We start from the raw sequence: 14,159 nt of genomic DNA on the forward strand, positions 1-14,159 counted from the left end.
TTTAATTACTTCATAAAGATACTGTATGTCGAACCATTCAAGAGAGTTTGTGCTGTTCATGCACAACAACGTACTGTATGTGCTAACTATTTTGAAGTCTTGCTTTCGGATGAAATTGTGATTGCGATTATTCAGCAACACAGGCATTCTTTATTTTTGTCTTTTACATTACTATTTCAAACCAGTGCCTATTATTTTGCAGTCATTGCGAAGGCTGCAGCAGTAAGTGGGTAGTAGATATCTGGACGGCCAGGTCTGTAGCTGAACAGGGTGTAGCTAGATGTGTTTAATACCCTACAGTACGGTTTTATCGAAAGACAGTGTTATTTTCTAATATATTACTGTATTTGAATCAAATATTCTATACAAATTAGTAACATGCTAAGCTTTATGACGGAAATCAGGGATGGGCAACTTTTGTTGGCCCCGCGGGTCAGTTTCCCCCCCCCAAAAAATGTTTTACGGAAGTTAGTCAGGGTCTCAACTTACTGTTGAGAGTTAGAATAGTAGAACACACAAGGTGCAATTTCAAAATGTGTGCATCAGCAGTTTTTCTCTTATGTCAGTCACTGACAGCCACTCAATAAACCTATGTAAGATAAAAACACATTTCATTGGTAAGTTAGTTCCAGTCAGCTATCTAAACTTGTAGTAATCATGGTCGAATTACAGACCAATTGATTTTGTAAGTCACTCTCAGACATCATAAGTGATGGCAAAATGTAGACAAGTACAGGGAATTAGCTGTAAAACTGCTCATTTTTCTCTCCACCCAATAGCAAAATGTGTCGAATTGCATCCAAAAAATTGCCCCCAACAAAATGTTGCTTAGAGCCCCCAGAAGGCTATGGCTGGCTCTGAATGCATGTGTGGATATGCAGACCCACGAGCCACTGCGGTCCCTCACGATGAGTTTTTGTGGCCCCCACCCCCATCAAAGTTGCCCATCCCTGATGTAAATTATAAATAAAATACTTTGGTCAGTGAGACGTTAACATTTGTTTTAGTCATTGGAATCAAACACAGAACATGATGTATGGATTTGGTCAATTTAATTTTGGTGTTTGGGGTTGTTTGGAATGAGTTACCACGAGTACTGTTTCTAGTGCTCTTGTGCATCATACTACACTTCCCTGGCATGCTCTACAGATGTACTGCACATGTCTCTGCCTCCTAGACAGCTCTCTAGCAAGGCAAAAAGAGACAGAGGTTAGCCCCCACTGACTGACTCATGCTTGGCTCTGTAACCTGTGGACTTGTGCCTTTTCATTTACAAAGTGAATCCCCCAGACAGGGTGAACTATTTCACTGTGATACAACACATGATGGAGTTCCTGTCTCCCCACAGGATGTTCAGAGGCAACAACCTCTGTCTAATTAGCAGTAGAGGAATCTACTGTGTCTCAGCTGGCAGGGCAGACTCCCAACTCTGACACCTAGTGGCCAGAAAGAGAAGCAACGTTATAGTTCTGTAGGGCTGTCGTCTACAGTACGCTGTGGCTGTGACAGGGCTGTAGTCTACCTTAAAACTAGTACACAACAGTACTATATTCTTACCGACATCACTACATGTTCATATGTACTTTCTCACTTCTACTGCAAAAGCTCACTCAAACACAAGCACATATGTCTTGGATTCAAACACACTACAGTACACACACAAACACAGCTCTCTCTCTCTCTCTCTCTCTCTCTCTCTCTCTCTGCAGCAGTGTAATTAATAGCAGCAGCACTGTCATCACAAGCTCTGTGGGAAGCCTTATTGCAGTGTGTCCCTGTGGCCGTGGAAGCCTGCCGCTGACGGATGTGTGTGTCGCCGTGACTCCCTTGACGCGCTACTGTCATGGCCGCTGATGGCATTAAAGTGCAGGCAACACAGTGACAAATGCCCGTTATCAGTGAATGAGGCCGGTGACAAATGGAAGGGGCGCTCCATGGCCAGCCCTGTCATGGCATAATAAAAAAAGATTGATGAGTCCCCCACACAGCTCTGCTAATTAGATTTAGGCCACTCTCGCTGGCTCCAATTAAGAGAGGAAGGAGGAGAGGTAGCTAGGTGGAGGGAAAGAGAGATAGGTGGAAGGAGGAGAGGTAACTACATGGATAGAGAGAGACAGCAGCACCTAGATCTTCTGCATAGATTCTGTCAGACCTGGGCCCTAACAATAAATCTCAAAAAAATAATGGTGTTCCAAAAAAGGTCCCGTTACCAGGACCACCAAACTATAAAAGTATCGCACGTGAACATACACCATTAACAATGAACAATTACACACAAAGACATGATGGGGAACAGAGGACTAAATACATGTAGATTGATTGGGGAATGAAAACCAGGTGTGTACGAAACAAGACAAAACAAATGGACATATGAAAAATGGATCGGCGATGGCTAGAAAGCCGGTGACGTCGATCGCCGAATGCCGCCCGAACAAGGAGAGGAGCCAACTTTGGCGGAAGTCGTGACACACACATACAAATTCCATCTACACACCGTTGCCCTAGAGTACACAAAAACTATACATACCTCAGCCTAAACATCAGCGCCACAGGTAACTTCCACAAAGCTGTGAACGATCTGAGAGACAAGGCAAGAACGGCCTTCTTTGCCATCAAAAGGAACATAAAATTTGACATACAAATTAGGATCTGGCTAAAAATCTGTTATAAAAACCATTGCCCTTTTATGGATTGTGAGGTCTGGGGTCAGCTCACCAATCTCACAAAATGGGACAAACACCAAATTGAGACTCTGCATGTAGAATTCTGCAAAAATATCCTCTGTACACAACGTAAAACATAAAAAACTACGTGCAGAGCGCACAGTGTCTCCAGTGCGGGTTCACAGCCCGGTGCGCTACCTTCCAGCTCCCCGATTTGGCCAGGCTAGAGCGGGCACCCAGCCAGGCCGGAGGGTGCCGGCTCAGCGCATCTGGCCGCCAGTACATCTGCACAGCCCAGTGCGTCCTGTGTGTCCCTCCAGTCCGAAGCCTCCAGTGATGATCCATGGAACGAAGCCTCCAGTGATGATCCATGGCAAGAAGCCTCCAGTGATGATCCATGGCAAGAAGCCTCCAGTAATGATTCATGGCACGAAGCCTCCAGTGATGATCCATGGCAAGAAGCCTCCAGTGATGATCCATGGCACGAAGCCTCCAGGGATGATCCATGGCACGAAGCCTCCAGCGACGGCCTCCAGTCCGGAGCCTCCAGCGATGGTCCCCAGTCCGGAGCCCCCAGCGACGGTCCCCAGTCCGGAGCCCCCATCGACGGTCCCCAGACCGGAGCCCCCAGCAACGCAGCGAGGGTGCCCAGTCCAGGGCCCCCAGCAACGGTCCCCAGTCTGGGGCCCGCAAGAGGGTGCCCAGTCCGGGGCCCCCAGCGACAGTGCCCAGTCCGGGGCCCGCAGCGAGGGTGCCCAGTCCGGAGCCCCCAGCAACGGTCCCCAGTCTGGGGCCCGCAAGAGGGTGCCCAGTCCGGGGCCCCCAGCGACAGTGCCCAGTCCGGGGCCCGCAGCGAGGGTGCCCAGTCCGGAGCCCCCATTAACGGTTCCCAGTCCGGGGCCCCCAGCTACGGTCCCCAGTCCGGAGCCCCCATTAACGGTTCCCAGTCTGGGGCCCGCAAGAGGGTGCCCATTCCGGGGCCCCCAGCGACAGTGCCCAGTCCGGGGCCCGCAGCGAGGGTGCCCAGTCCGGGGCCCGCAGCGAGGTTCCCCAGTCCGGGGCCCGCAGTGAGGGTGCCCAGTCCGGTGTCGGCGATGAGGGTCCCCGCACCAGAGGTGCCTACCAAAGTGGAGTGAGCCAGTGGTGGAGCGCGGTCTGCGTCCCGCACCTGAGCCGCCACCGCGGATAGATGCCCACCCAGACCCTCCCCTATAGGTTCAGGTTTTGCGGTTTCCGCACCTTTGGGGGGGGGGGGTACTGTCACGCACTGACCTTAGAGAGCAGTGTGCAATCACAGCAGCAAGATGTGTGATCTGTTTCCACAAGAAAAGGTCAACCAGTGAAGAACAAACACCATTTAAATACAAATCGTTACAATGTTATGTATAGACATAATATGACATTTGAAATGTCTCTATTATTTTGGAACTTGTGTGAGTGTAGTATTTACCGTTCCCTTTTTCTTGTTTATTTCACTTTTATTGATCCATTTCTCTTGCTTTGGCAATGTAAACATATGTTTTCCATGCCAGTAGAGCCCCTTGAATTTAATTGATATGTTAAAGGAGGAGAGGTGGAAATGGAGCAGGCACCTAGGCATAGCTGCGTGAAGTTCGGGTGCTGAGGGTGCTGCAGCACCCCCTGAAATATCATAGTCAAAAATATTTTTTTATTAAAGTAGTGCACCGGGCCTTTCCTAGTATTAACAGACAGATATAGCCATCTGTAGTGCGGGATTTTTTTTTAAACAGCATTTCTGCTTTGGCAATATGGTAGTTGTATAACTAAGAACAATATCTTGCAGGATTCAATAGTCGCAATTGTAAGAGTTGTTGCCCTGTCCCTTTCTCTGCAAGTCTAATGGAACCCAGAAAGAACAAAACCCTGTCCTCAAATATTTACATCAAAAGGTGCAAAGTAATGGGCAAAGACATGGAACATCCATATCAAATTACATTGCATTCGGGAAAGCATTCAGACCCCTTGACTTTTTCAACATTTTGTTACCTTACAGCCTTATTGTAAAATTGATTAAAAATGGTTTTCCCCTCATCAATCTACACACCATACCCCATAATGACAAAGCAAAAACTGTTTTTTGATTATTTTGCAAATGTATTAAAAACAGAAATTCCTTGTTTACCAGTATTCAGACCCTTTGCTATGAGACTTGAAATTAAGCTCAGGTGCATCCTGTTTCCATTGTTCATCCTTGAGATATTTCTACAACTTGATTGGAGTCCACCTGTGGTAAATTCAATTGATTGGACATGATTTGGAAAGGCACACACCTGTCTACATAAGGTCCACCAGTTGACAGTGCTTGTCAGAACAAAAACCAAGCCATGAGATCGAAGGAATTGTCCATAGACCTCCGAGACAAGATTGTATCGAAGCACAGATCTGGGGAAGGGTAATTTTGGATAATTTTGGAACCACCAAGACTCTTCCTAGAGCTGGCTGCCTTGCCAAACTGAGCAATCAGGGTGAGAAGGGCCTTGGTCAGGGAGGTGACCAATGGTCACTCTGACAGAGCTCCAGAGTTCCTGTGTGGAGATGGGAGAACCTTCCAGAAGGACACCAATCAGGCCTTTTATGGTAGAGTGGCCAGATGGAAGCCACTCATCAGTAAAAGACACATGACAGCCTGCTTCGAGTTTGCCAAAAGGCACCTAAAGGACTCTCAGACCATGAGAAACAAGATTCTCTGGTCTGATGCAACCAAGATTGAACTCTTTGGCCTGAATGCCAAGCGTCACAGCTGGAGGAAACCTAGCACTATCCCTAACGTGAAGCGTGGTTGTGGCAGCATCATGCCGTGGGAAGGTTCTTCAGCAGAAAGGACTGGGAGACTAGTCAGGATCGAGGGAAAGATGAACGAAGCAAAGTACAGAGTGATCCTTGATGAAAACCTGCTCCAGAAGCGAAGGTTAACCTTCCAACAGGACAACAACCCTCAGCACACAGACAAGACAGGACTTGAACCCGATCAAACATCTCTGGAGAGACCTGAAAATAGCTGTGCAGCGACGCACCCCATCCAACTTGACAGAGCTTGGGAGGATCTGCAAAGTGGGAGAAACTCCCCAAATACAGGTGTGCCAAGCTTGTAGCGTCATACCCAAGAAGACCCAAGGCTGAAATCACTGCCAAAGGTGCTTCAATAAAGTACTAAGTTAAGAGTCTGAATACTAATGTAAATGTAATATTTCAGTTTGTGGTATGCTGGTAATCACTGAAATACATTTAGTTTACATTTTTGTCACTAAAGTAGTGCACTGGGCCTTTACTCTATTAGCAGATGGATATAGATGTCTTCAGCACGGTCTGCTTCCCCCCGTTGGCAAAAAAATTGCGGCACCACCACCCCCAAAACCGATTTCCCGCGGCTGTAGACTTCTTAGGACAATTTTACAGATCATTTTGGACAAGCTCCTTACTATACCGGTAGGTGTAGCTTACAGGGTAATTATAGGTAATACTATTCACTATTCTCACTCTCTCATCACTATCTATCTAGCCCATTTACACCCTATCCCCAATGTAACAGTTTGTCCCATTAACTCCAACACCTTACATCTAATGTTGTCCGTTCTGTGTCCAATCAATCCCCCATTAGCTCTGTCCACAACACCCACTTTGGACAGCCTCACTCTCTGTAGGAAAGGCATTTGCCACTTCTTCAATTTAAGCCTACTAGAAAGTGTGTGCCCTCAGGCCTGGAGCGAAGCTAAAGTCATTCCCCTGCCCAAGAATAGTAAAGCCCCCTTTACTGGCTGAAATAGCCGACCAATCAGCCTGTTACCAACCCTTAGTAAAACTTCTGGAAGAAATGTTGTTGGACCAGATACAGTGCTATTTCACAGTAAACAATTTGACAAACAGACTTTCCGCACGCTTATAGGGAAGGACACTCAACAAGCACAGCATTTACACAAATGACAGGATTGGCTGAGAGAAATTGGTGATAAAATGATTGCGGGGGCTGTCTTGTTAGACTTCAGTGCAGCTTTTGTCTGCTGCTGGAAAAACGTATGTGTCATGGCTTTACACCCTCTGCTATAACAGAACACAGGTTTTCTTTAATGGAAGCCTCTCAAACATAATCCAAACAGAATTAGGTATTCCCCAGGGCAGCTGTTTAGGCCTCTCACCTCAACTAAATCTTGTACTAAATCATGTGGAAATTGAGCAAGTTGAGAAGACTAAACTGCTTGTAGTAACCCTGGATTATAAACTGTCATGGTCAAAACATATTAGTAGCTAAGATGGGGAGTAGTATGTCCAACATTATCAACAAGGCAGGTCCTACACTAGTTTGGTCGCACCTTGACTACTGTTCAGTCGTGTGGTCAGGTGCCACAAAAAAAGGACTTAGGAAAATTGCAATTGGCTTAAAACAGGGCAGCACGGCTGGCCCTTGGATGTACACAGAGAGCTACTATTAATAACATGCATGTCAATCACTCCTGGCTCAACGTGGACGAGAGATTGACTTTATTACTACTTGTATTTATGAGAGGCATTGACATGTTGAATGCACTGAGCTGTCTGTTTGAACTACTGGCACACAGCTCGGACACCCATGCATACCCCACAAGACATGTCACCAGAGGTCTCTTCACAATCCCCAAGTCCAGAACAGACTATGGGAGGTGCACAGTACTACATAGAGCCATGACTACATGGAAATATATTCCACATCAAGTAACTGATGCGAGCAGTAAAATGTGATTTAAAAAGCAGATAAAAAAACACCTTATGGAACAATGTGAAATTGTGAAGCAACACAAACATGGGCACAAACACATGCATACCCACACACAATAACATAGGCACTATACAGACACATACACATGGATTTTGTACTGTATATATGTGGTAGTGGTGAAGTAGGGGCCTGAGGGCATACAGTGTGTTGTGAAATCTGTGAATGTATCGTAATGTCTTTAAAATTATATTAACTTCCTTCATTTTGCTGGACCCTAGGAAGAGTAGTTGCTGCCTTGGCATAATAAATATAAATACAAAATAGGAACCCAGGGAGCCATGAAACAAACATTACATATCTCTGTTTCTCTCTGTCTGCTGCTCTGTCTGCTGCTCTCTCTCCATCTCTCTCTCTCTCTCTCTCTCTCTCTCTCTCCCGCACTCTCAATTAAATGTCAATTTAAGGACTTTATTGGCATGGGAAACATGTTAACATTGCCAAAGCAAGTGAAGTAGATAATAAACAAAAGTGAAATAAACAATAAAAAATAACAGTAAACATTACACTCACAAAAGTTCCAAAAGAATAAAGACATTTCAAATGTCACATTATGTGCAAATAGTTCAAGTACAAAAGGCAAAATAAATAAACATAGGTATGTGCTGTATTTACAATGGTGTTTGTTCTTCACTGGTTGCCCTTTTCTTGTACCAACAGGTCACACATCTTGCTGCTGTGATGGCACACTGTGGTATTTCACCCAGTTGATATCAATCAATCAATCAATCAATCAAATTTATTTTATATAGCCCTTCGTACATCAGCTGATATCTCAAAGTGCTGTACAGAAACCCAGCCTAAAACCCCAAACAGCAAGCAATGCAGGTGAAGAAGCACGGGATATGGGAGTTTATCAAAATTTGGTTTGTTTTTAAATTCTTTCTGGATCTGTGTAATCATAGGGAAATATGTCCCTCTCTCTCTCTCTCTCTCTCTCTCTCTCTCTCTCTCTCTCTCTCTCTTTCTCTCTCACTCTCTCTCTCTCTCTCTCTCTCTTTCCCTCTATCTCTCTCTCTCTCCCCCTTCTTTGTTATTTCTGTTTCTCCCTCTTTCTCTCTCTCTCTCTCTCTCTCTCTCCCTCTCTCTCCCACCCTTTTGTTATTTCTGTTTCTCCCTCTTTCTCTCTCTCTCTCTCTCTCTCTCTCTCTCTCTCTCTCTCTCTCTCTCTCTCTCCCTCTCTCTCTCTCTCTCTCTCTCCCCCCCTTTTGTTATTTCTGTCTCTCTCTCTCTCTGTCTCCCTCTCTCTCTCTCTCTCTCTCTCTCCCCCCTTTGTTATTTCTGTTTCTCCCTCTTTCTCTCTTCTCATTGTGTCAGCTCTGTTACTGTTCCTTTTGTAAACATGGTAGCGGATAGCTGCTGAATGTGGCACTTATTTGCTACTTAGTCTGTGTTACAACCTGAGTCTCCTGTTTACCACGACCTTGTGACACACATACATGCATACACTCTCTCATACATCACACACTCACTCACACAGACATGCACAGACACACACATACTAGGGCGGGGGCCAGAGTCAGAGGTGTGTTCTCCGGGGCCACAGTGAGATTGTTTTACTTGCTAATCATCCAGCCCTGCCCGAGGGCCACAGACAACACTGCTGATGCTAATGTGGGCCCCAATAAGCATCCAGGGCTGGTTTCAGGCTTTTAGGGAGCAGAGTGGGTTTCTCTGGTGTTCTGACATTCTGACATGTTTATTCCTAGAGATCATTAAAGACCTAAGATGTTGATTGGCCCCTTTCATTTTCGGATGTGTATTAGTCAGGGCGTTTCCACCTGTTGGCTTTGATGTCAGTGAGCTGTAATGTTAAGTGTCTGTTGTCTGCCTCATCTCATGACTGCTGGTTGTAAAGTGAGTCTGTAGCGTAGGTTAGAGGTCCTGCTTTGTGTCAGTTACTACTGCCTGAAATAATGCTATTATAGAGAGTATTGTAGAGAATGAAATGAATAGCACTTATTAATAAATATTGTTTATGCTATGAGCTTGGACTTCACACAACTTCACCTATCAGTTGAGTTTATTTTCCTGGAATTGTCCTGTAGCTATGAAGTCCGCACAAGCCTAGTGGTTGGGTAAATGTAGCAATCTCAATCCCTGTTTTATTTTCTTAAATGTTGGTTAATCTACGGATGCTTTTGTGGGTTTATTTGATGGTTTATTGACCTCGCTATTAATATTCAGTGCTGTCTGCTGTCTTTACTCTAGCCCAAGTGCTCCTTCAGTTAGTCAGTCTGCCTCCCTGCCACAGAGGCACCAGGCACAGCCGGACACTAGAGGGCGCCACAGACACACTCATGTAATGCTTTCCAGTCTAACGTCAAATATGACAGCTTCTGGACCTTTTTACAGAGAAACAACCAAGATCAAATGTAATACTTTGGTTAGCCCACTCTCCTTGTCAATCGCTCTCCTTGAATAAACCAATCAATCAATCAATGAAATGTATTTATAAAGCCCTTCTTACATCAGCTGATGTCACAAAGTGCTGTACAGAAACCCAGCCTAAAACCCCAAACAGCAAGCAATGCAGGTGTTGACGCACGGTAGCTAGGAAAAACTCCCTAGAAAGGCCAGAACCTAGGAAGAAACCTAGAGAGGAACCAGGCAATGAGGGGTCCAGTCCTCTTCTGGCTGTGCCGGGTGGAGATTATAACAGAACATGGCCAAGATGTTCAAATGCTCATAGATGACCAACGGGGTCAAATAATAATATTGACAGTGGTTGTCGAGTGTGCAACAGGTCAGCACCTCAGGTTTAAATGTCAGTTGGCTTTTCATAGCCGATGACTACAGTTTTTTTTTTTGGGGGGGGCCATTGAGAGAATACCATTGATGTATAAGACAAAGGTTTTCAGCATGCATATCATGTATCGTTACCCCAGCCTTGCTTTGCTGCTTCACGTCGTGTGATCACAACATTATTACTCTGTGGGGCCATGACAAAACCAGCCCATTCAGTCACAAATGCAGGGGGACATCTTACTTTGTTCATTTATGAGGAGAAAAAAACAATGCGCCAATACACAGCCAGTCGCAATACGCAAGGTGCCCGTGTCTGTGACTTGCCTATTCTTCCACTCGAAAGGGAGTTAACCTTGAAACCTATTTGAAGTCATTGTGCCTCCGTTTTCTCTTTGTGTACTGAGCCTAATCTCAACGAGTGGTGACAGTTCACAACTACCTGTAATGGCGGAGTCCCCCAGTCAAAGGGACCTGAGTGTCTGCCCCTACGAATAACAATACACGCCGTTTCCCAGTTTGCATTGTGACAGTGTGATCCCGCAGTGGGAGCTGCCCTCTGGAAGGCTCTTTTACGGCTCTAAAGAAAGAGACACAAAAGAGGCTGCGGTCGAGCTGGGTTAACCTGTGACTGGAGCGGGGTGTAAACTGTGGACGGGTTTGACCATCCAGCGTTAACTGTGTAGGGTGAACCTAGAACCTATAAAGTGTGGTCAGATGTTTAACCGTGCAGGGTTAACCGTGTACTGTAGGGTTTGAACTATCACATAAAACACGGGCAAATTTTTTCTGCGCGGAGTTTCCTGTGTAGGGCGGTGAGCGTTAAGTGCGGTTGGGGTTTCGATCAGGTATGTTGACCTGGGTTAACCTCTGAGGGTGTCCTGTGTTATCAGGGCTTCGACAGTCATGGGTTGAGCTATGGGAGTATGGTGTGGTGGTCAGGGTTTCGATCAGGTATGTTGACCTGGGTTAACCTCTGAGGGTGTCCTGTGTTATCAGGGTTTTGACAGTCATGGGTTGAGCTATGGGAGTATGGTGTGGTGGTCAGATTTTAGACCATGCAGGATTTACCTGCGGTTGAAGAGGTGTGTTCAACACTTTTGCTTGTATGGTCAGGTCATGAGCCACAGCTGACCGTCAGAGTAACCATGCTCTTTATAAGTCTGTGTGGTATTCTCTGTTCCTGTTGCTGATAGGCCCGAATAAATCACCTTTCTTTCCCCATCATGGTATACAACACAGAATACACTGAATGCAGCAGGCGCGACTTCAAACTGGTGCAAATGGCGACCACAGCCTTGTTATGAAATGTTTTCAAACTTGTTTTTCTTCTTTTAATGTCTATCTGTAACTTTCAGAAGAAGGGGTTATTTTCTCTCTTTCAATCATCAAACTTCTGGTATCAAACTATGCTAGATTATTCATCCATTGCGCACCACTTCTAGTTTCTTTAATTTCGTGACAGACACTCTATAAGACAGAAGAACAGAAAGACACACTACAGAGGACAAAGATTTGAGTTTCTCTTCCCTCCACCTCAAGTAGCATTGTCGTTCAACTCTTGTGTCCTAACCAATGTTTTTCAGTCGCGGAGAGGCGAAGACATCCCATTGCAATTGGTCCAAATCAACCTGTAGGACAATCTGTTGTTTTCTGTCGCTTGAAAATAACCCCAAACTACGATGATTACAGGAGTCACAGTGACTGTCACATAACCATAATGGTTACTGAGCCTTGACAGGAGGGATGGGTGGACGGGAGAAGACAGACAGCAGAGCTAACCCCAGAATAAAGGCTGCCCACAGGGGCTGGCTTTGCTCCTCAACCCTGAGACAAACAGAGATTTACCTTGACGCATACGCACGCAAGCAACACGTGCAACACACAAACATCATGATCATTCTTCTACACACACAAACAGGTGGAATACCTGACCCCTAATACCTGACCCTTACCACCGAAAGACCTTAATCACTCAGTTATGTTGGGGAAATCATGACACTCTCTCACACTGTGCTGTGTCTCTTTCAAACGATTTCCCTTAGGGCCCCTCAATCTCTCCCTGATTGAGGGATGCCTGTGCTTGTGTGTGTGTGGACAGTGACAGAGTCGCAGGCTGTCTTTGTGTGTGTGGACAGGACAGTGTGTGAGTGTGGTCCCTGCCGTGGCCTGGTTAGATGCAGCCTCAGAGCAGGGCTTTGCTCCCGACAGGGGGGCTTTTCAGCCCTCTATTTATGAGCTCTGCTTTACATATTCATTCTGCTACTGTTAAATAAAGGCCACAGGTCGCCTTCTCCCCTCTGAAGCACTCAGAAAGCCACAGAGAGTGTACTGGGGAGCATGTGGATGTGTACATCCTTAACTTTTGCCCTAACCCTAATCAAGTAGCTCCTCTGTTCTCCCCATAACTCCGCTCCAACCCTATCTTGTCTCTTCTAAAATGGCTGTCTAGGGCAAACCATTATGGTTGTGGCTCTATGGCTCATTCCCCTCCTAACAAGCCCATCTCAGGCTGGGAGAGAGAGGGTGAGACAGCTGGACAGATAGCAGGGCTGTGGTTGTCACGGTGAAGCTGTTTGATTGGCAGATGGGGGGGGTTGATTGATAAGGACCCCCCTGCTATTCCAGCGACAGCTCCTGTCAGAGAGTCAAGCACACCCCACATGAAATGTATCAACTGGTCCCGTCAACATCCCCCACCCTACTCCCAGACCCCCACCCCTACTCCACCACAGAGACTCCAAGAGTCACAACTCACAGACATGTTTCTGATGACTTAGAGAGGGATACAAAAATATACATTTTCCTGATTACTGTTTTTGAGTAGACTATAACGGATTTAAAATTGAAAGTAAGTCTTTATACTGCATGGATTCGTAGGAACATTTCTAGCCCATAGCGAGAGACAAATATGTGACAGTACACAAAATGTCCTGAAAATACAGCAGTGTGACAGTTTACACATATGTTTATTGTACATTATGACCTTATTGGCATGAAGTGCTGGATTTCATGTGAGGTTGCAGCAGGGCAAGTGTCAGACAAAGCTTCTCATTGACCCTGGTGGCTATTTCAGTTCTCTGATAACAGGACATAGTGTTTTTTGGAGGGAAATGAGGTCGGGGGAAGAGGGACGGGAACTGGTGGCAGAGTAAGTAGGGTGGGCCATTGGTACCCAAACCTTTTTGCTATGAACCACCAAAAGTATTTTTTACTCCATGGGGAACTAACCATTCAGAAACAATGACAGATACTGCATTTGGTTACTATAGATTTTGGGGGGTTGGAGTTTGTGGCTGAATTTCAATAGTGTGTGAACTTAGTCCGAGGCTGAATTGGAGTTGGGGAGGAGGGGGTGGTGTATGGGAAGGGGCCTGATTGCTTGTGTGTTGGGGGAGATGAGGGGAGATTGGTCGGTGTGTCTCGCTGGACAGTGAGGGTCTTGCTCTGTGGGTCCGGAGGTTATCAGGGCCCCAGATATGAGGGTCCCTCTGTCAGCGCAGAGGGGTGACAGCCACACCGACAGGCCCCGCGGGAGCACAGAGATAACACACCTGATTGACGCCTGAGGGAGAAAACGGAGAACGCTGCTGGCGGAATGTTCGCTCTGTCGTCTCTCTTTCACCCTCCATCCCCACCCCAGCCGTAGAACATTCCTCAAGGTTCCACCACAGCTCTAAATACAGACTGTTTACCTAATTAGGTATACACAACAGTGATGGGTAGGAAATGCAATGCAAACATTCACAATATCTCTTAGATCATGAACATCACATATTGTAAAGGGTGATCAGAATTGGTGTCTGCTAAAAATGGCAGTATCAATTGAAAGATCGAAGAGCTTGGTTAAGGATGACACTGATGCAATGACAGTTAGCCCAGAGTAAATGATCTGGTAAGAGTTCCATAGCTTTGTGTGTTAGCAACAGCCAGGGTGTTATAGGGTTGGGCTCAGTTCTGGATTTCAAATGACCTGAAATTCT

The sequence above is a fragment of the Oncorhynchus mykiss genome, chromosome 23, assembly GCF_013265735.2.
Source record: "Oncorhynchus mykiss isolate Arlee chromosome 23, USDA_OmykA_1.1, whole genome shotgun sequence".
Classification (NCBI taxonomy): Eukaryota; Metazoa; Chordata; class Actinopteri; order Salmoniformes; family Salmonidae; genus Oncorhynchus; species Oncorhynchus mykiss.